Source organism: Terrapene carolina, unplaced genomic scaffold (assembly GCF_002925995.2).
Source record: "Terrapene carolina triunguis isolate 2854851 unplaced genomic scaffold, T_m_triunguis-2.0 Scaffold42, whole genome shotgun sequence".
Lineage (NCBI taxonomy): Eukaryota > Metazoa > Chordata > Testudines > Emydidae > Terrapene > Terrapene triunguis.
The window spans coordinates 18,734,747-18,754,654 of NW_020664393.1; the positions used below are offsets into that span (position 1 = coordinate 18,734,747).

Genomic DNA, 19,908 nt, shown 5'->3' on the forward strand with positions numbered 1-19,908 from the left:
ATTTTTCACAAAAAATTCATCAAAGTTTTTGAAATTCAAAGAATTTCAACTGTCTCCAGTTCTGAGCAGCCTTCCCCCACTCTCTCTATAAGCATTTACGTTCTTTACAACAGCAGATGCGAGGCTTGGTAGCTTGCTGGCTTCTTTGATGCATAAAATCCTTTATTTTTTGTTCCTGGGTGTAGTTAGATTTGTAGTTGTGTTTGTTGTAAAAGGAGGCTTGAGAATTTTATAAATTTCCCCATCAAGCTGCTTTTGCCCCAATGTGGTGAACAAAAAGACTACTAAATTTGCATATTTCTTACAAAGGATTTTGGTTTTGTTTCCGTTTCTAGGTATAACTATAGGTGTTTCTTACGGCAAAAAAGTTGAGCCACACAACATCCAGTTGGAGATAGTAAACTGCCTAAAGCAGCAATTTGTTTGCCTGAAAAGAGTTGCCAGGGGCTGTATGTTGGGTAAGTAATTTTGCACAAGTAGTGTAAAGAGGTTTGTTTTTTGGAATCTCTCCTTACAGTTTTATAGTTTAATATGCTGTCTATTTAACTGTAGCATCTGGAGCACTTATCTAAGATTCATCCCTTGGAAACATTTCCAGAACTTTGCTGGCTAATTTTGAAGCTCCTGGATACAGTGGCAAAATATTGTTCTAGGAACAAGTGCCTACACTTAAATTTAAAAAGAAATATAAAGAAAAATCCACATGGATCTCTTTGCCCCTTGCCACCTCAGTGTGTTTGTCAGATAAATGACAATGGTGTTGTCCTCAATGGGTTGATCTTTTTGTATTTGTGTGTTTTGCAGCAGTATATTATAGTGTTCTCCACTGCAAACCCCTAATCCAGACGTGCTCCACAGGTGTAAACGGTGATTTGCTTTTCCAAACAATTCCTTCACTGGTAGATTTTTAAGTCCAGAAGGGACCATTAGATCATCTAGTCTGACCTCCTGTATTTTACAGGCCAGAATATTTCACCCAGTTATAAACAAGGGTTCTCCATTATTGATGCTGATGATGCATGAACCAAAAAGAACGTAGTTCCCCTTTCAGGTTTCAGGCTGAGTATATGGGTGTGGCAGTTACAAACATATTTTGTCTTATAAACTCAGCAAAATTGCTCTGGAAATCATTAAGGCACCCACACACAAAAAATGGAACCACTTCCCAATGCCATTTTTAAAGTCACTTTCCAAAGTAGAACCAATTTTGGTGTGGCTATGGCTTCAATTAAAAATACTTTCTCCTTTCCTATTTACATTGCCCTCCATTTTGTGATTATTGTGCATACAACACATATTCATAACTCTTTTACTACTATTTCGACTGTAAGTTCCTCAAAATGGTCTTGTAACAACAATTGTCTCCTCTCAGCTGAAGGGCGAGGGGCGGGGTAAAGTGACCTAAGATGTGATCCTACCAAGTGTAACTCTCACATTTGAAGTTAAGCATGTGTTTTAAGTGCTTTGCTGGATTGGGCTGGAGCGCTCAGCCCTTACAAGGTAGACTCTTGCATCAAAAGTTTTAAATCCCAGCACAGTTCACTGGGTCCTTCATCCTCCTCAGGTAAATACACTGGATCAATTCAGTCTACTTTTTCTGGACTACGACTTTTTAAAAAAAAAAAAATCCTTTCTGCTCTGTGTAGACCAGGGATCGGCAACCTTTGGCACGCGGCCCGCCAGGCGTGCCACGTGCCAAAGGTTGCTGATCCCTGGTGTAGACAGTGAACACTTCATGTGAGAATAAAGCTTGTCCTGATGAGTTTGACTAGAATTTCCCCTCTCCAGTTCTGCATTGGGCTGTGTCTGCCAGCTATCCCTCAGGCAGCCATTTCATTGGCGCTGTACATCTATAGAGCACTTTGGCAAAGCCATGCCAAGCCTGATTCTGTATCTGTGTGGAGGCAAGGTAGAAGAAGGACCCATTCATTGGTGTGATGGTGGAACATGTTGGCTGAGGCACCTTGACAGAGGAATAGAGTGGGGAAATGGTTTGTGGAAAATTATATTTAAAATAAAAACCTATCAAGATATGTACCTTTGACATTTGCTTATAAATTTTCTTGTCTATTTGAAGTGTAAGCTCTTCTGTCTTGTCCTGTGTGACGCTAAAGCACTTAGGAAAAGGATGCCTTGATCCTAAATGGCCCAGTCGGTTTCACCACAATACAAATACTAAATAACTGTTATGATTGATTTTAAATAGAAGTTGGTTTAATGCTATTTTATATTTTTATTCTTATCTATTATTGTATTTCAGCCTTATTGGCATTCATAGTAAAAAGCTGGATCGTATTTTTGATCCAGTTGTGTATATAACTCACCCTGAAGTAGTCACGACTGAATCCTAAACCAGATTCAGACCAGGTATCCCAGAGAAAGTACTGCTGTAGCAATTGTAACGATTCTGTGAAATCTCAGCTTTCCAAAGACCTTGATTCTCAATTCCAATACAGCCTTAGATCTCATGTCTTTGAGTTGGGCTATATGTCCATTCAAGAATATGAAAAGGTTGCTTGTCCAGCTTCTTGAGTGGTCTGAACTGTTACGTAGCTACAATATTTTTAAGCAGCCAAGTAAATGTTAATTGTTTCACAAGTAGCTTTTTCCAACTATTGAATAATGTTGAGTATCTTCTATAAGCAATTGTTTTTTCAGCTGTTGAGTGGTACTAAATATTAAATATTTTGCAGCTGTTCAGTTGCTTTATACATTTTAAGTTTCATGTTATTTTGTTATTTGATGGCTCGGCACACACAAGTTAGTGAAAGGCTGTGGTAGCAGAAGAGCACATGTGTTTTCCTGATGCATCTTTATATGTTGTGGATAGTTTTAGCTGCAGCCCAATAAGCAGTTATGTAGTACATGGAATTTGTGGAAGTTTGTGGTTTTATAGCATTTTTTTCCTCAAATGTTTAGAACTTCCTTACAAAGTTGTATGTTGCACCCAGGCCAGGAGATTGGTTTGTTTCCCCTCAGGCTTCAGGACTCTTTATCACCATACATTCCTCACACAAACAATTCATAAGTTTCATGGTAGGCAGGGACCACTACTAGTATCATGTCCTACCTTTCTGCTGCCCCAAGGGTCTTTACCAAGGTCCTGTCGGCTGCCGCAGCCAGTGTTCACTAGATGGGGATAATTGCCTTTCCCTACCTGGACAATTGGCTCTTGAAAGGTTGCCTATTTCTCAAGGCACAGACAGCAACCAGCAAAGCCCTAGCTCTGTTCCACTCACTAGGCCTCCGCTTCAATGTGGAATAGTCTACTCTCATGCCCACTCAACACACAGGCTTCATCAGGATCACTCTTCCGCTACCAAGGTTTACTTGTCTAAGGACAGTTTTGCCACAATGTCTAACCTTGTTTCAACAATACAGCAAAGCCAGTGAAATGCAGTAAGGGGTTGCATACAACTTCTGGGCCATATGGAAGCCGGTACATTTGTGACACCCTTACCAAGACTGCGCACTTGATGTCAAGCACTTGACATCCCCAGCAAGCACAATCTATCCAAACAGCTGTCTGTACTTCAGAAAGTCCTTGATTCTTTAGATTGGTGGAGGAATCCAAAAAAATGTGCATGGGAGTTCCATTCCTACAGCCTCTTCTTATGAGGCTCATCATCACCACAGATGCTTCCCTGATAGACTGGGTCTCTCATTCCCAGAACCTCACAGCTTGGGACTAATGGGCACCTCAGGAGGTGATCCTCTATATCAACATGCTAGCGCTCAAAGCAGTTCACTATGCTTGCCAGCACTTCCTACCCCATACCGGAGGTTGCCCAATCAGAGTAGTGCTGGATAACGGAGCAGCAATGTATTATATCAGTTGACAAGGAAGAGCAAGATCCTAGTCCTGTTGCACCAAATCTGTAAAACTATGGAACTGGTGCATATCACACTGCGTAGAGATCTCAGTGGCTTATCTACAGGACGACAGAATGTAGCGGCAGACTCCCTTAGCAGACACTTCTGCACTGACCACAAATGGAAGCTGGATAACAAGGTATTCAGAAAGAAATGTCTGTCTTGGGTTTATCCAGAGATAGATCTCTTTGCAACTCCATCCAGTCCGAAGTGCAGATGATTCTGCTTGAGAGAAAGGAGCCACCACAAATCAATGAGAGACGCCCTGATCATTCCTTAGCCTTGTGTATTGCTATATGCTTATTCCCCTCATGCTTCTCCTGCTCAAGGTCCTGAACAAATTGAAACAGGAGATATTCATAGCCATCGTAGCACCGGCATGCCCAAGCCAGGTGTCATTTGCAGAGCTGTAGTTCGTATGCCCCTGCAACCACTCCTCTGTCTTCCCCTGATAGCAACTCTCCTCATCCAGGAGTCGGGATCCATCATCCACCCCAACCTCTGAGCGCTTCACCTCGAAGCGTGGCTCCTAGTTGGCTCTCTGGTGAGAGTGTTTTATCCCAAGCCTTCAAAGGAAGAAACAAGCCTCCTTACACTAGATGTTAAAAGAGCCTTTGCCTGATGCCTCAACTGGACTCGGCCCTTTAGGACGTCTCCTACACTCTTCATCTCGATTGTAGAACGAATGAAAGGGCATCCGATTTCCTCCCAAAAACTGTCTAAATGGGGTGCAGGATGTATCTTGTCCTGTTATAAAGTCGCAGGGGTTCATCCCCCTCTGATAGTAATTGTTCACTCCATCAGGGCTCAGTCCACCTCTGTTGCCCACCTGAAAAATACGCTTGTCTCAGATATCTGCAGGGCAGCCACCTGGTCTTTGTTGCACACGTTTTCCCAGCATTATGCTCTCTTAACTGTTTCCAGAGCTGATGTGGCTTTGCTGATGCTGTTCTACGAATCATACTGAATCCACCGCCTCAACACTTTCCTCTGTGATGGAGGTACTGCTCGAGAGTCTCCTGACAAGGGTAAGGACACTACTCGAAGAAGTAGAGGTTACTTACCTTCAAGATGTGTGTCAGTATGCATGCTCCATTGCTCGCCCTCCTTCTCCCCGTCTCAGTCTCTCACTGGACTTTTGTGGGTGAGAAGGAACTGGAGTGGCAGTAGTCTGCCCCTCCCTACATGCCTCATACCAGAGTATGAGAGTGTCTAGGGCGTAGACCCATGGATAAATATCTTTGATCAAGAGTGTACAGATGCATGCACATCCTGACATGGAGCACCCATAGGGGGACACATCTCAAAGAACTCCAGTTATTGTACAAGGTAAGTAACCTCTTCCTCCTGAATTTCAATATTTTAGAGGTGGAGGAGATGATTCCCCAAATAACTTGTACATAAATCCCACCATTTGACCAGATTTCTAGTAACACAGATTCTTTTTTTAAAAGAATTAGATGCTACCGTGTAGTGACAGCTGTTTTAAGCGTCAGCTGGCTCTAACCCCTCTTCTTCCCATTGCCCTGCTTTGCTTCCGCCATCACCTTCTCTCCACAGTTTTCTGAGACATCTGTATCTATTGGATACTCACATACTTGCATGTGCACACATGCCAAAAATGTAGCCATTCACAGTATTTGGATTGTACGCAGATATCTCTGCATATTAAGATAGTAGTAAGCCTGGCAGAGCTGAAGACAGCCTTGAAACTGAATGATCTCTCAAAGATGAACTCCAGTAATTCAAGAAGGCAACAAAAAAGGAGGCCAGGTCATCATCTTCAAGACCTTCTGGTAGGCTATACATTTGCAGAAGTGACCTTTTAGTAGCAGTCATCAGAGCTTGAAACTTACCTTGAATAGAAATTAAGTGGGTCAGCTGGGCTTTCAACCTCTCTGTTCCTCTTTTTAGCCTCTGCTAAGCAAATACTCATTTTGGAGATTTTGATATGAATGTAACACAGTTCTCATGCTAATTCTGATTAAGAAGTCAGAAATGATATGTAAAGGGCCTTTTATATGCAATTTTACCTGTCAGTGACAGTTCTCCCACAAGTGCTTGAGTCCTTTTTCTTTTAGAAGAGAGTACAGAACGTTTTGAGCGCTTCATTCTCCAGAATACTAGGAAGGCTACTTTACAGTCCGGGCCCAGAGTTGTAGGCAGGCTCATGCTCAGCTTGGAGGGACATTTTTGTTTGACCTCTGATTCCGGCACAGCAACTCTTTCCCTTCTTACATGCTCTTTATCCTTTTTTTTAATCTCCTCTTCTCCTTCTGTTCTTTTCCAATTTCCATTTCTACATCTTTCCCCTCTGTCACCCAATCACTGCTCTTATTAACTGTATTTCTTCCTGTTCTCCCACATTTCTGTTGCTTTCCCGTCTTCACTTTCACAAATCTTCTACTCACCTGCTCCTCTGAAACTTCCTTTTAGCTGCTGGTGACATCCGTCCTCCTAATCCTGGTTCCCGGCACAGACCCACACTGCCCTCCCATCTCTGCCACACTTCCTTACTTTCCTACCATCAGTCTTTTTTTAATTCCTATCTCCTACTACTCCTCCATCCCTCTTTCTGCTCCCTCATGAGCTCCTACTCTGCCTCTATTAAGCTGTCTACCATTTATGGTTTTTACATCTCCATCTTCTCATCCTCACTGAACTCCAGATGCCTCCTGTTGACTATGTCTATCCACTTCCCTTTTCTTCAGAGTTTTCTCCTTTCCCCACATATCATGCTCTGTAGCCTCCAGGCATGGTAGCCTGGGACTCATCCCTTGTCTCTTGCCGCTTCCAGTTCCTCCTTCCTCGTATTTATCCCCTGTCTCTGAACTGCATTCAGTCTGGCTCTTCCTGCCTCGCTGTGTTACTATGATCCATGGAAAAAGCAACAGAGAGTCCTGTGGCACCTTTAAGACTAACAGATGTATTGGAGCATAAGCTTTCGTGGGTGAATGCCCACATGCATCCGACGAAGTGGTAATTCACCCACGAAAGCTTATGCTCCAATACATCTGTTAGTCTTAAAGGTGCCACAGGACTCTCTGTTGCTTTTTACAGATCCAGACTAACACGGCTACCCCTCTGATACATGATCCATGGACACTCTCTCATCAAGTCACTTTCCTGACTTTTCCTTCAGCCTCCCAATGCTTTGCCCCACCCAATAGCCCAGCACTCCTCTATAATTGCTCCCCACTTTGCTCCTAGCACCATGTTACTTTTTTACTTTATTACTCAGTTAGGCCCCAATTCAGTAGAGCACTTCTGCAAATGCTTATATCCCCTGAAGGAGAAGAAAAAGGAAAACTTGTCCATTTGTCTTTAATAAGGATGATCCAGAGAACCTAATTCTGAACTTTAACACTGGTGCAATTCTATTGACTTCAATTGGGCAGCTCCTGATTTACACTAATAAAGAATCAGAATCAGACCCAGGGAGGGAGAGGTGGAGGTTTGAAGGAGGCAGCTGGATCTGATCCATTTGTTTTCTCCAAACCTCCAAGTTTGAAGAAAGAGAATTCTCAAATAAGAGAAAAGTCATGTTTCTATTCAATAAATTCAGTTTGTAGCTATCTTAAGGATACATTCAAGTGGTGGGGAATATCTACCAGCACTGGCACTTTTGTCATTAGCTTTCTTCTGTTCTGTTCTATATAGAGTCTTAAAGCATGCTCACTACCTTATATCTGAGCACCTTCCAATAGCACATTAAGCAGTGTGACTACACTTCTTTCACGTGTTGTTTGTTCTTTCATCCTCCCTCTGCCTTAGTTATGAGTCACTTGTCTGGCCTCTGTGAATCAGTGGTGCTAGTCTTCACAGGAGTGGGGTTTTGGAGCAGCCTGTATTACAGTATGAACAACTGAGTGGGAAGCAGTGGAGAGTTAGAGGGAAACTAGAGATCTTAGTCTAGTAAAGCTCAAAAAAATTGATGCTAGATTAGTTGTCCATTGCTGTTTTAGTACCACACACTTACTGGAAGTAACCAGTTATTAAAGTCATTTAAGGCTTGTCTACATGGAGCAGCAACATGCACTATAAGGGTTTGATTTCTGAAGTGCACAGATGTGTTGTGCATTAATTGGTCCATGTAGACGCTGATGGTATGCACTAGTACGCTTTAATGTGGTGCTGTTTGAGACAGTACTATGCCAAAGGGCACTTGAGAACCTTTAGAGCACACCAGCAGGGTCTACGTGGACCAATTAATGTGCAACATATTACCGTATATACTCGATCATAAGCCGGTTCGTTTATAAGCCGACCCTCCCAAGATGGATACGTAAAAATGGAAAATTTTTATGACCCGTTCATAAGCCGACCCTATAATTCAGCAAACTTTGGCTCCCAGGCCATCAGGATAAGCTGCTGGCGGGCCGAGATGGTTTGTTTACCTTGAGCGTCCACAGGCACGGAGGTAAACCTAAGTAAACAAAGTGTCTCAGTGCGCCAGCTGCTTACCCTGACGGGCCAGCAAGGCAACGGGTGGGGAAGTGATTTGGGGGGGGGGGAAAGCTGGGGGTCAGGGGAGTAACCCCTGTGACCACCCCCCACATGACCTCACCCCTAGCCCGGGACGCCCACACTCTCCCCATCCCATCCCTCCCCACCTTATCTGGGGAGGGCTAGGGGAGGATGTCTCTGGCCTGGCAGGAGCTGCTCCGGCAGGCTGGGCAGCGCGGCCACAGCCTGCTCCGGCGGACCAGACTGGGCGGTGTGGCCGCAGCATGTTCCAGCGGGCTGAGCCAGGCCGTGCAGCCACAGCCTGCTCTGGGGGGCGGGGCCGGGCGGCGCGGCCATAGCCTGCCAGCCCTGGAGCTGCAGCTGCTTCAGAGGCTGGGGGAGAGCAGCGTGGCCAGAAGCAGAGAAACTCTGGCCCCACCTCTTCCCTGCTGACTGTGCTGCCTCTCCTTGCTCCCTCTGTTGGGGGGAGAGGCTGTGTCCCACCTCTCCCTCTCTATACCCGTTCATAAGCCGACCCCCTTCTCCGGTGCTTCCCTTTTTTACTAAAAAAATTTGGCTTATGAATGAGAATATACGGTAATTCACTCAGAAATCACATCCCTGTAAGGAACATTACCCCACTGTGTATACAAGCCCTTATCTGCATATTGAAAAGGTAGTTTTCCTCTGTAACATTGGGTAACTGATAGCCAAGACTCAACATATTTATCCAGGATTGGAGATCAATGAAGTTTTATCTTGCTGGAGAGCAAGAAGAATAGGAGAAGTGTCTGGGGAGGGGGACAGTTGTTTCTTGCTTTTTTCAGTAATGAGTTTACTGTATGTCAGGGGTCGGCAACGTTTGGCACGCGGCTCGCCAGGGTAAGCACCCTGGCGGGCCGGGCCAGTTTTATTTACCTGCTGACGCGGCAGGTTCAGCCGATCGCGGCCCCCACTGGCTGCGGTTCGCCGTCCCGGGCCAATGGGGGCAGCGAGAAGCCGCGGCCAGCACATCGCTCGCCCGCGCCGCTTCCCGCCGCCCCCATTGACCCGAGACGGCGAACCGCGGCCAGTGGGGGCCGCGATCGGCTGAACCTGCCGCGTCAGCAGGTAAATAAAACTGGCCCGGCCCGCCAGGGTGCTTACCCTGGCGAGCCACGTGCCAAACGTTGCCGACCCCTGCTGTATGTAATCTGATGCCTACTAATTTTTGGTTAGATAGCCACAACATGCTCATCATGCCTCCAAGTGGGAGAGTTACTGTTTTCTTTTCATTTAACCATTTTACATGGAGGTAGAGATTGGTGACTGAAGCATATTGCTTAATATTCTTAAGTCACCAATACATGACTAACTCTGCCATTACAATACGTCCTTCAGGTGATTGTAAAATAAAAGGAGAAGTGAACTTGTCTGGTTTCATTACGATGGCAATAGAATCCATAGTGCATCTCTGAGACCAGAAGCCCTGTTATGTTATGGACCAAATTATATAGACTGGATAAACACTGAAATCAGCTTACTCATAAAACATCCTCTTGTCTTACCTAAATCTGAGTAGAAAAAATAAATATGGGGGAGCAAATATTTATTCAGAACTTCCTCTTACTATTTACCGAATAGGAAGCTATCTTATGTCAGTTTCTGCATAGAAACGTTTGTTGGCAGATTTACACCTGCTTTTATAACCACGTGTACAATAATCAAGGAGGGCTTCTTTACCTAAGTTCTCATCAGTTTTCCATTAATGTACACAGATGTCCAGCAGAGGATACAGTAGGATTTTGTTTATCTGAAAGTCAAAGGGAGCAGTGAATAAGTGTTTGACTTGCAGAACTTAAGGAGAAGTGATGGAATTTTCTGTCTGAAATACTATTATTTGGCAAAGAGAAAGAGAGACTTTTGCACCTAGTGATATAGTATGGTTGGGTCCTGCTCACCGGTGAACATGAACAATAATACACCACAACATTGCGTTGTACAACATCCACCATACAAACTCTACCCCAAACACCTTCATGTAATTAAAAAATAGAGCTACAATGATAAGTAATAGTAGAATGAGAAGAAGATTAATGGGCAGGTTTTCAGATGAGATTTGAGAAGAGATTGAGAGTTGAAGAGGGACAGAGAAACCCTCAGGTTTTTCCATGTGACCAATGTAAACTTTTTGGGTCAGGGAACAGCTCTTTGGTGTGTGTGTGTGTGGGGGGGGGTGCCTGGCATTCTTTAGGCGCTAACACAATAATAAACAAATATTTAAAATACAAAGAAAAGGGCTCTTTCACCAACAGTAGTGAGGTTGTGTGATTCTTTACTTGAGAATTTCAAGTGGAAAAAAAATTAAAAACTATTTCAGAATGTATTTTGATACTAGATCAGGGATCAGTAACCTTTGGCACACGGCCCGCCAGTGTACGCACCCTGGCGGGCTGGGCCGGTTTGTTTACCTGCCGCGTCCGCAGGTTCGGCCGATCGCGGCTCCCACTGGCCGCGGTTTGCCGCTCCAGGCCAATGGGGGCTGCGGGAAGCGGCAGCAAGCACATCCCTCGGCCAGTGGGAGCCGCGATCGGCCAAACGTGTGGACGTGGCAGGTAAATGGCTCGGCCCGCCAGTGTTGCTGATCCCTCTACTAGATTAATCCATATTGATACTTACTGAACAACTTGAAAGTAATAAAAGACTTCAGCACTGTGGCACAGTTGTTATGCATATATTTTTTAAAATTTTGAAATTTTCCTTTTGCATATAGGATGAAATGGAGGGCGGAGGGGGAATAAAATCTGTACTCATGTTTTCTGTTTGAATTACATTGGTATAGAGAAGCAGAGAGAGATTACAAGGTAGCATTAATTATTTTTAACTGCCTTTATCTGTTCTCGTCTTTATAAGGAATCTTTTATTTTGTTCTCCAGTGCCCTTATTTTTTTTAATCATAGTATTTAGGAGTTGTTGCAAAATAAACTAAACAGGAACCACAACAGACAAAATTACTCACCTCACATTTTGCCTACCTATTCTACAGCAAAGTTAACATTTATGTATGTTTGTACACCACCCACTGGTATGCAGCGCTAGACTGGAAAGGTTTTGTTAGTGTTGGCGGTGCTTTCTTGAAGCCAGCTGCTAAGTCTGTATTGCATGCCTGCTTGAATTCCAAAATCATTGTACCTCTCCCTTAATCCCTGTTTCTTTTTTTAATCTTACCTTCTTTTTAGTTTACCTTGTATCTTGGAGCAATAAACTTCAAACACTTTATGGAAGTCAGGGTCGAAAAGCCCTGTTGCTTTGTGTTTTGCTAAACCTGGTTGTCCATTCTGATACAGGGAACTAATTAGATGCACAGGCCATTTTCAGATCTGGCCAGCATGATCTGTCTCCTACCTGCAGTATGGGAATGTCTCCATCCATTTCCTTCCAAATTTAGTTGAAAGTATGTGAACTATTGTAATGTTCTCAGGTAACATATGAAAGATCCCTTTTAGGAATCCCTAAATGATAGTTTGAAGATTGAAGCTACCCACTTGATTTTAAGTTAGTCTAAATAAATGTATGAGAAGCAATCTTATAATCTTGTTGTAGCTTTCTTTCATTAACCAGCTTTACTTTCCAGTTACATGCTATGTTAAAGGGCTTGAATAAGAGCTTGCATTAAGATGTTTTCCCATCATACACACTCATTACATGTTTCTGTTGAAATACCCTTGTGTTCCCATCCAATCATTTTTCAAAAAGAGAAACTACAAACTTTTCGGACGCATTTTATTAGTTTCCAGCCAGCAAGTCACCTTTCTTTTTCCTCTTTGCTTTTTCATCTCTGCCTTCTCCTTTCCCCACACCTACTCCTTTTGAATTTTGTGTATTTTCTCTACCTGCCCCAGCACCCTCCTTGTTCCTGCCTTTGCTTCTCCTCTTATTTCTATGCACCGTCCCTTCCTTTCCCCTCTTAATTTCAGTGCAACCCCTTTTTTATTTCATGCTCATTTTTCTTTTCAGAGGCTCTTAATATTCTTATGTTCTTCTCATCTCTCAAAGCCTTACTATGAAGTGCTGGAAATGGCTCCCTCTACAGCCCGTCAATATTGATCCTTCCATCATCCATTTGAGGATATGGTACTATAGAGAATGTAAAGTGCAACCTCTTAAAGGCTCAGTGTACACTCTCATTCATACTCCTAGATCTTACTGGCCTAAGGAGCAACAAAGACTGCATTTAGTCGTGAGTTAACATCCCAGTATCCTCTCCTTCTCCTCACTGTTGATGTCTCTTCACCATAGTGGGTTTTTCCCCCCCTCCTCCCTGTCTGGTTCTGACAAAACTGGGTGACTGGGTCACAAAATGGCAGATGGAATTCAGTGTTGATAAGTGCAAAGTAATGCACATTGGAAAACATAATCCCAACTATACATACAAAATCATGGGGTCTAAATTAGCTGTTACCACTCAAGAAAAAGATCTTGGAATCATCGTGATAGTTCTCTGAAAACATCTTCCCAAGGTGCGATGGCAGTCAGAAAAGCTCACAGAATGTTAGGAACCACTAGGAAAGGGATAGATAATAAGACAGAAAATATGATGCCGCTATATAAGTCCATGGTGTGCCCACACCTGGAATACTGCCTGCAGTTCTGGTAGCCCCATCTCAAAAAAGATATATTAGAATTGGAAAAAGTACAGAGAAGCAACAAAAAATGATAAGGGGTCTTGAACAGGTTCCATTTGAGAGCAAATTAAAATGAATGGGACTGTTCAATTTAGAAAAAGAGATGACTAAAGGGGGATATGATAGAGGTCTATAAAATCATGAATGGTGTGGAGAAAGTGACTAAAGAAGTTTTATTTTCCCCCTTCAAATAACACAAGAACCAGGGTTCACTCAGTGAAATAGCCGGTTTAAAACAAACAAAAGGAAGTACTTCTTCACATAACGAGTGCCACAGGTTGACTGTGTGTTGCCAGAGGTGGTTGTGAAAGCCAAAAGTATAACTGGGTTTAAAAAAAAAACAACCTAGATAAGTTCATGGAGGATAGGTCCATCAATGGCTAATAGCCAAGATGGTCAGGGATGCAACCCCATGCTCTGGGTATCCTTAAATCTCTGACTGCCAGAAGCTGGGACTGGATGACAGGGGATGGATCACTCTATAAATTGGCCTGTTCTGTTCATTCCATCTGAAGCATCTGGCACTGGTCACTGTCAGAAGAGAGGATACTGGACTGGAAATACTATTGCTCCGACCTAAGTATGACCGTTCTTATGAACAGCTCCTATGACCCTATAGAGCTGCTCTTTATGTTAACAGGTGAGAGTCCAGTCCCTCCCTGCTCTAAAATGTATTAAATAATTTTCTTTTTCTTTCCTTGTCTTTTGCTAGCAGAACTGGTTTCACTGTGGGGCTGAAGGGAACAGAAGTCCTTCCACACTCCCATGAGCTACTTTCCAGAGGAGTTCCTTCATGGAGACTTTAAATTTAATCTTAATAGCACACTGTCCAAGGAAAGTACAGTAAGATCATGCTGCTAACACTTAGAGGTGGTGGCATAATCTTGCTATGATAATAGACCTGTTTTGGGCTGCCTTTTTTGTACCACAATTAAAGTGATTCAGAATATGCTAGGTTGACTGAAGAGAGCGATATCTGTTTCTGACAGATGTTCCCCATGATTCCACAAATGTAACCCTGTCCGCAAGATGATAGCGCGCTTGTTTACATAGGGAAGCTCTTAAAAATACAAACACAAAGTAGCATTCAGATCAGTCATTCTGATCAAAGTGCCGACGATTATTAGGGTGTAAAGGGAACTGATGACTCAACTTAGACACAACACTGCGGCGGTCTCCGAATTTCAGTTTCGTAGCAGATTCTTTTCAGGAATGTTTTTCGTTCCTCCGTGATTCAGATTTGTTTCAGAAGTGTACATATTGTTTTATATTTCTTAACCAGGAGAATGGAAGCAGCTTTTGGGAAAAGGCTACCAAACATTTCTGAATAACACTAGACACTGCCCTATACTTTCAATGGAAAGCTCGACTTTTGTGGAAGATGGTTTTGTATTTTATCCTGCTTTCCCCACTGCAGTATCTGCCCAAAAATAGTTTCTCTGTCCAGTCACCACATAAAAAGTTCCTGTGTCGCAATTTAAAAGAACTTTCTGAATCAAATTGCAATATTTTGATCAGCTCCCATTCTTAGTAATTCCAGGCAGTGCACTTGCTGAAATTGGTGACTCAGAAACTGAAATGCAAAATATTTCTCTGAACGGTGGCCGGAAGTTAGCTTTGAAACCTGAAACAAAGTGCAGACCGCAATTTTATCTATTTATTATATGTGTAAATACGCTTTGTCTTCAGCAGTCATTTAGATTCCTTTTGGTAGAGCCCGTATGATCCTCAGGCTGTACGATAAACCATGTCAGAACTGTCTGGCACATCTAATTTTTGGATTAAAAAATGAATTCCTAGTGAATGATTTCATTGCCTGTAGTGCTGTCTGATTCTGTCATGGCATTTGATAGAACTTGTTAGAAGTATTAGGTAAGACAGGATGTTAGTACGTTTGAGGTCATCTAATATTAAAAAAAGTAGAAGAATGTGTGTTCTACACCAGTGGAATTGAACTAAATGGCGTAGTTGCTTTTATACATTACGCTGACATATTTAGGATGCTCTGTGACACCAGTAGGTCACATTTTAAGTGTGGAGAGTCAGTCTCATCATTTTGTAACAAGGTGCTCATCTGCCAATGGAAAAAAAGGAGAAGTATTAACCTTTTTTTACTGCGGCTCCTAGAGGCATGGTGGGGTGGAAATAAACTGAGCAATATGGCTGTAAGAAGTTTCAAATTATCATTTAAGCAAAGGATACAAAAGGTACAGAAAGCTCTTTAGAGGCTAACTTTTGAAAGGAGCAGCTGTGCATGCTCTAGAAGTGCTGGGAGATAAGACTTGCGTTCTCTTACTGCTTCTCTCACTCTTATGTATTTGTACTGTTCTCGTCACCATGGTACCTGAGGGTCTTGTATTAGTCAAGCCAAGCCACTCTACTCTGTTTTCACTGCATGACCGTGGGCAAGTCTCTGTTGGTTTAATCTGTGTGTAAAATGGGGCTTGTATGGACTTCGTAAAGCACTTTGAGATACATGTATGGAAATCACTATATAAGAGCAAAGTAGGCTATTGATTTATTTATTTAAAGAACATGCAGTTCCCTTTGAAAGGCGGGTGCACCAATAGTAAATATTCTACAAAGGAAGTATTCGACATCCAGAGCTTTTTATTAAATACAGTTTACAATAAAATCAAATAAAAGCAATGTATATTCATAACTCTTGTTAAAGTAATTCCTGTTGGAATGTTTAGAGCTCCAGAGGATATTTATTTTGGTGGTGTGTGAGTGGGTGAAATAAAGTGATTAATTTATGATAAAACATCTAAAGAATTAGAATAGTAAGTATTACACTGTTGTTAAAAGCAGATGCTATAGAACAGAAGTGGCCTAATTTACTGACCCTCCAAGCCGTATACAATAATCTTCAGAAGTTTGAGAGCCGCAAGACATGCACAACCTGCCCAGGGGCGCTGCACCTGCCAGTGGTGCTAAAGTCCTTATGGCCTCCCCTCTCCCGGGCTACACCACCCAACCACCACAGGGTAGAGGCCCCTAGTCCTACCACCCCACCGCAGGGCAGAAGCCCCAAGCTCCCCCCGACTAGTTTTGTAGGTGGAGAATGGAGGGGTACATGTATGTGGGGGCTCCAGGAGCCAGACTTTAACTGTAAAAGAGCCACGACCCACCGTTGCACCACGCCTGCTATAGAAGTAGAATATTGTTAAAAAAAATATTGTACAGAGAACCTGCTGAACTGAACTGAAGTGTTTGGTAGAAAGATTTGTTATTTTGTTACACAAAAATCGATCCAAATATCTTCCTTGAACCTGGATTTGGGTGTGGATTTTACATTTAGTGGTATGGTCAGTATCTTTGTAGATTCTCCCTGAGCTCAGGATTGGAAATACATATGTTGGCACACTCAGAGATTTGTCTGGCAGTTGTAGAACCCATTACTACTGCACGTTGCTACTTAAGCCAAATGACAATTTGGAAGAATTTTTGTCTGTCCGTTAAGATAGTAGAACAAATCCTTTGTTTGTATTGTCGCTTTTCATTTGGTCCAGTACTTCGAATGAGATTTCCCACTCTGTTCCACTCAGGTTAAATTTGGACCCATCTTCATGTCTTTTGACCATGGTCATTTATCCAGTTAATCAATTCAGTGGGAGCCAGATTTCAGAGTAGCAGCCGTGTTAGTCTGTATCTGCAAAAAGAACACTATATGCATCCGAAGAAGTGGGTTGTAGCCCACGAAAGCTTATGCTCTAATAAATTTGTTAGTCTCTAAGGTGCCACAAGTACTCCTGTTCTTCTTTCAGTGGGAGCCAGTGATGTGTTTAAAGAGTTAAAGATTTAAAGATATCACGAGGCTGAATGTTTAAAGAATCATAATCGCAGTTTAACACTGTAAATTGAGATTGGCGCTGGAGTCTAGCGATTGCTAGTAGGGCATCTGAGTTTTGGACTCGAGCACTGGCCCTAAACCCCATGCTGGCCGGAACTGACAAACATTGTGGAGTCAGCATGTTGTGTATTTCTCCAGTGATCCCTCAGGCCAAGAGGGGAGTGTGATTTGACTGAGCCGCCATGATAGTTGGCCTTGCATGGGGTTGAAGTAGAAGGAGTGCAAAGTAGGGAGAAAGTAGTAAGTACAATCAGTATAGTGCATTGGGGCCATAGCTAGCAGAAAGCAGTCTCCATTGCTGCTAGCCTACAGCAGCTCCTCTGGACTCCTGAGCTGCATAGCAACAAAGCTGACCATATTTTCAGGAGTTGGTTCCTCATTAGCCATGACTGTGCACTGCCTGAAGCGAAATTTTGCTACTGCTTATGACTGCTTCTTTCCCACTTGGAGAGCCTGTGACTTACCCAGACGCCCAGGGAACTGGGAATGACCTTGACCCGAGTTCATTCTCAAATATCCAAATGAGAGGGGTGGATTCTCCTTGGTTGACTAAACTTCTGTCAGCCAGGGAATAGTTTTAAAGGCAGCAAGTTGCTGCCTTGACAGTTCTGTTCTTAACTTCAGCTGGGAGGGGGAGAGGCCTTTTGGTCTGAAGATTTCCAGATCTGCCATGCCTCAATATCAAAATGCCAGTGTCCTAGAGGCTTGCAGAGAGATGGTGCTATGAGGGATACTCTAATCCAGCGTTTCTCAAATGCAGCCACCGTGGCCGCATGCAGCCACCAGGGGCTTTTCTTGCCACCACAGCCTCCTGGGCAGTGATGGGGGTGGGGGACAAAGCAGTGGCCCCTCCCCTGAGGCTGCCAGCAGGGGTTGGGTCCTGCCCCCCTCTGGAGAGAGACATGCTGGAGGAGCAGGCTGCTAGTGAGTTGCCCACCTTCCCTGGGGTGGAGGACAGCAGGCTCCAGGCCTGGGCTCACCCCCATCCATTCCCCCCTGGCATCCACTGCCTCCCCTGACCCCCCCATCCATTCTCCCCATCGCCTCTGGCCCCCACTGCCTCCTTACCCACCTTCCCATCCAGGGCTTAATTTGTCCCTGGGCTTGCCAGGACTGAGTAAATCTGCTGCTGTGAAAAGTGATATTTGTATGTTTGTTAATATCACTTTTCACAGCAGCACACTTACTAGTTAGCAAGTCTTTTAAAAAACAACCAAAAAAAAGCAAAATAAACAATAACAAAAAAGACAAGAACGTGCAAAGCACCTTATTTGTGTTCTGTTTAGGCCCATAAAGAAGAGACACAAGTGTACATTATTTTTATTAGAGTCGGCAAAAAATCCAAACATAAATAAATTGAAATGATTTGGACATGTATATGTGCATATTTATTTGTCTTTCCTAAACTTAATTAGGAATTTTAGTTAAAATTGTAACAGGGGCCACCAGCAAGAGTTGGTGGCCGCACTCTGAGGCCACCAAAAATTTTGTTATGAGAACCCCTGCTAATCAACAGGTGCTGCCATATAATACCGCATGCAATGACTGGGAACAGATTTCTCAAACTATCACCCCTTTCTAGCTATTCGGGTTAGTAGAGTCCCTCTCACATCCACCAATAACTGAGATATTTGTCATTTTAAAACAAAATCAGAGGGTATCCAAGCACAGGACCTGGCAGACTCCCTGCTTGAGACCATGTGGAAAACTGTCAACATGATTTCTCTTCCCTCTAGGCAGCACTGCAACTAGCTGCCGAACTGTTTCTCGTGTTCCTGTTTGGGCTTGTTCAGCAGGCTGACCTTTCCCCTGGATAAGCCAGCCTGCTACGCATCCAGCATCTTCATCCTTTGGTGGTTTGCACATCCAGTGAGGCGTGGCTATTTTCTTCTGGATTAGGCCTGTAAACCCATTTTCTGTTTTATCCATTCCTCCCTATGGCAGAAACGATTTATGAACACAGTGCTGCCAGGGCATTTTCTGCTTTGAAAATCTTTCTCAGTTCTTCTTAGAAGAATTTTATTATTGGCTTTATGAGGAGCAAAAATATCCATCTGCACATGTGTCATTTTTATAGCAGTTTGTGGGAGTTTCAGCCACGCATCTCCCAGTCAAGTCGGTGACAATCAATGCTAAAACCTCACACAATTCTTTGAACATTCGGGAAACAACATACAGGCAGTGCTACAGACACAAAATACACAGTACAGTAAACCCGATCTCAGCTCAAAACTAATTATCTGTTTATAAAAATTCCCCTGCTTGCCGTTTTGCCGTTAGAATCTGGCCTGTAAGATTTATGACTTTGGCTGAAATGAAGTACCATTTCCTTTTTCTCAGCATTAGTGTGCATGGCCTTATTGGCTTTTCTTTTTAAGTTCACACAAGTTCACACAACAGAGAATTATTTTTGAGCCCCTTTCCTCTCATGATTCTACTTTTCATTGCAACAGAATGAAAAATAACCCACAAACTGACTTCTTAATTTTTTTAAACTTCCCCAGCTTAATTTGAGAGTAAAGAAGGAGAAATGAAAAAGCAGTCCTTTCATACATGGAACGGCACTACCGTACCTAGTGACCCATAGTCTCCAGAGAGCATTCTGGAAAATGATTGAAGACATTTGGTGTGATTCTGAATTTGCATCTATTTTTACACATGGATAACTCCATTGACTTCAGGTAGAATTACTCTTGATTAGCACTGAACTAAGTGAAATCAGAATCCAGCCCATTGGGCAAAATCTACTCTTTAGTTACATCCATTGCAACCAATTGACATTACTGGCTTTGCATTAAAGAAAAGAGCAGCATTTGGATGATAACAGAAATGATGACCTGAACTGGCATGATTAACAGATGAGTCAAGCAATATAAAAATATTATCTTTTGGTCTCCTGTAGTATCTATCTAATTAAACTGCATTCATCACCGTAATTGTTCGGGACCTAGAGTATCTCTGTACTATAATTTGCTGCACATCTATTTCCTTAGGTGTATTCCTAAACTAAAACATAATTCCTTAACAATGCTATAGTCAGATGTGAGCAGGGGGGCAGAATTTCACTTCAGA

At 43.1% G+C, this 19,908-nt stretch overlaps 1 protein-coding gene across 1 annotated transcript in view; it reads left to right on the plus strand.

Annotated features, from left to right (window-relative positions):
- The first annotated feature begins 399 nt into the window (after positions 1-399).
- Positions 400-19,908, plus strand: part of BACH2 (BTB domain and CNC homolog 2) — a 138,275-nt gene continuing 118,766 nt past the window's right edge. The window contains exon 1 of the mRNA XM_024202727.2: positions 400-458. The gene's annotated coding sequence lies outside the window, so the exon portion shown is untranslated. The remainder of the gene's footprint in view (positions 459-19,908) is intronic.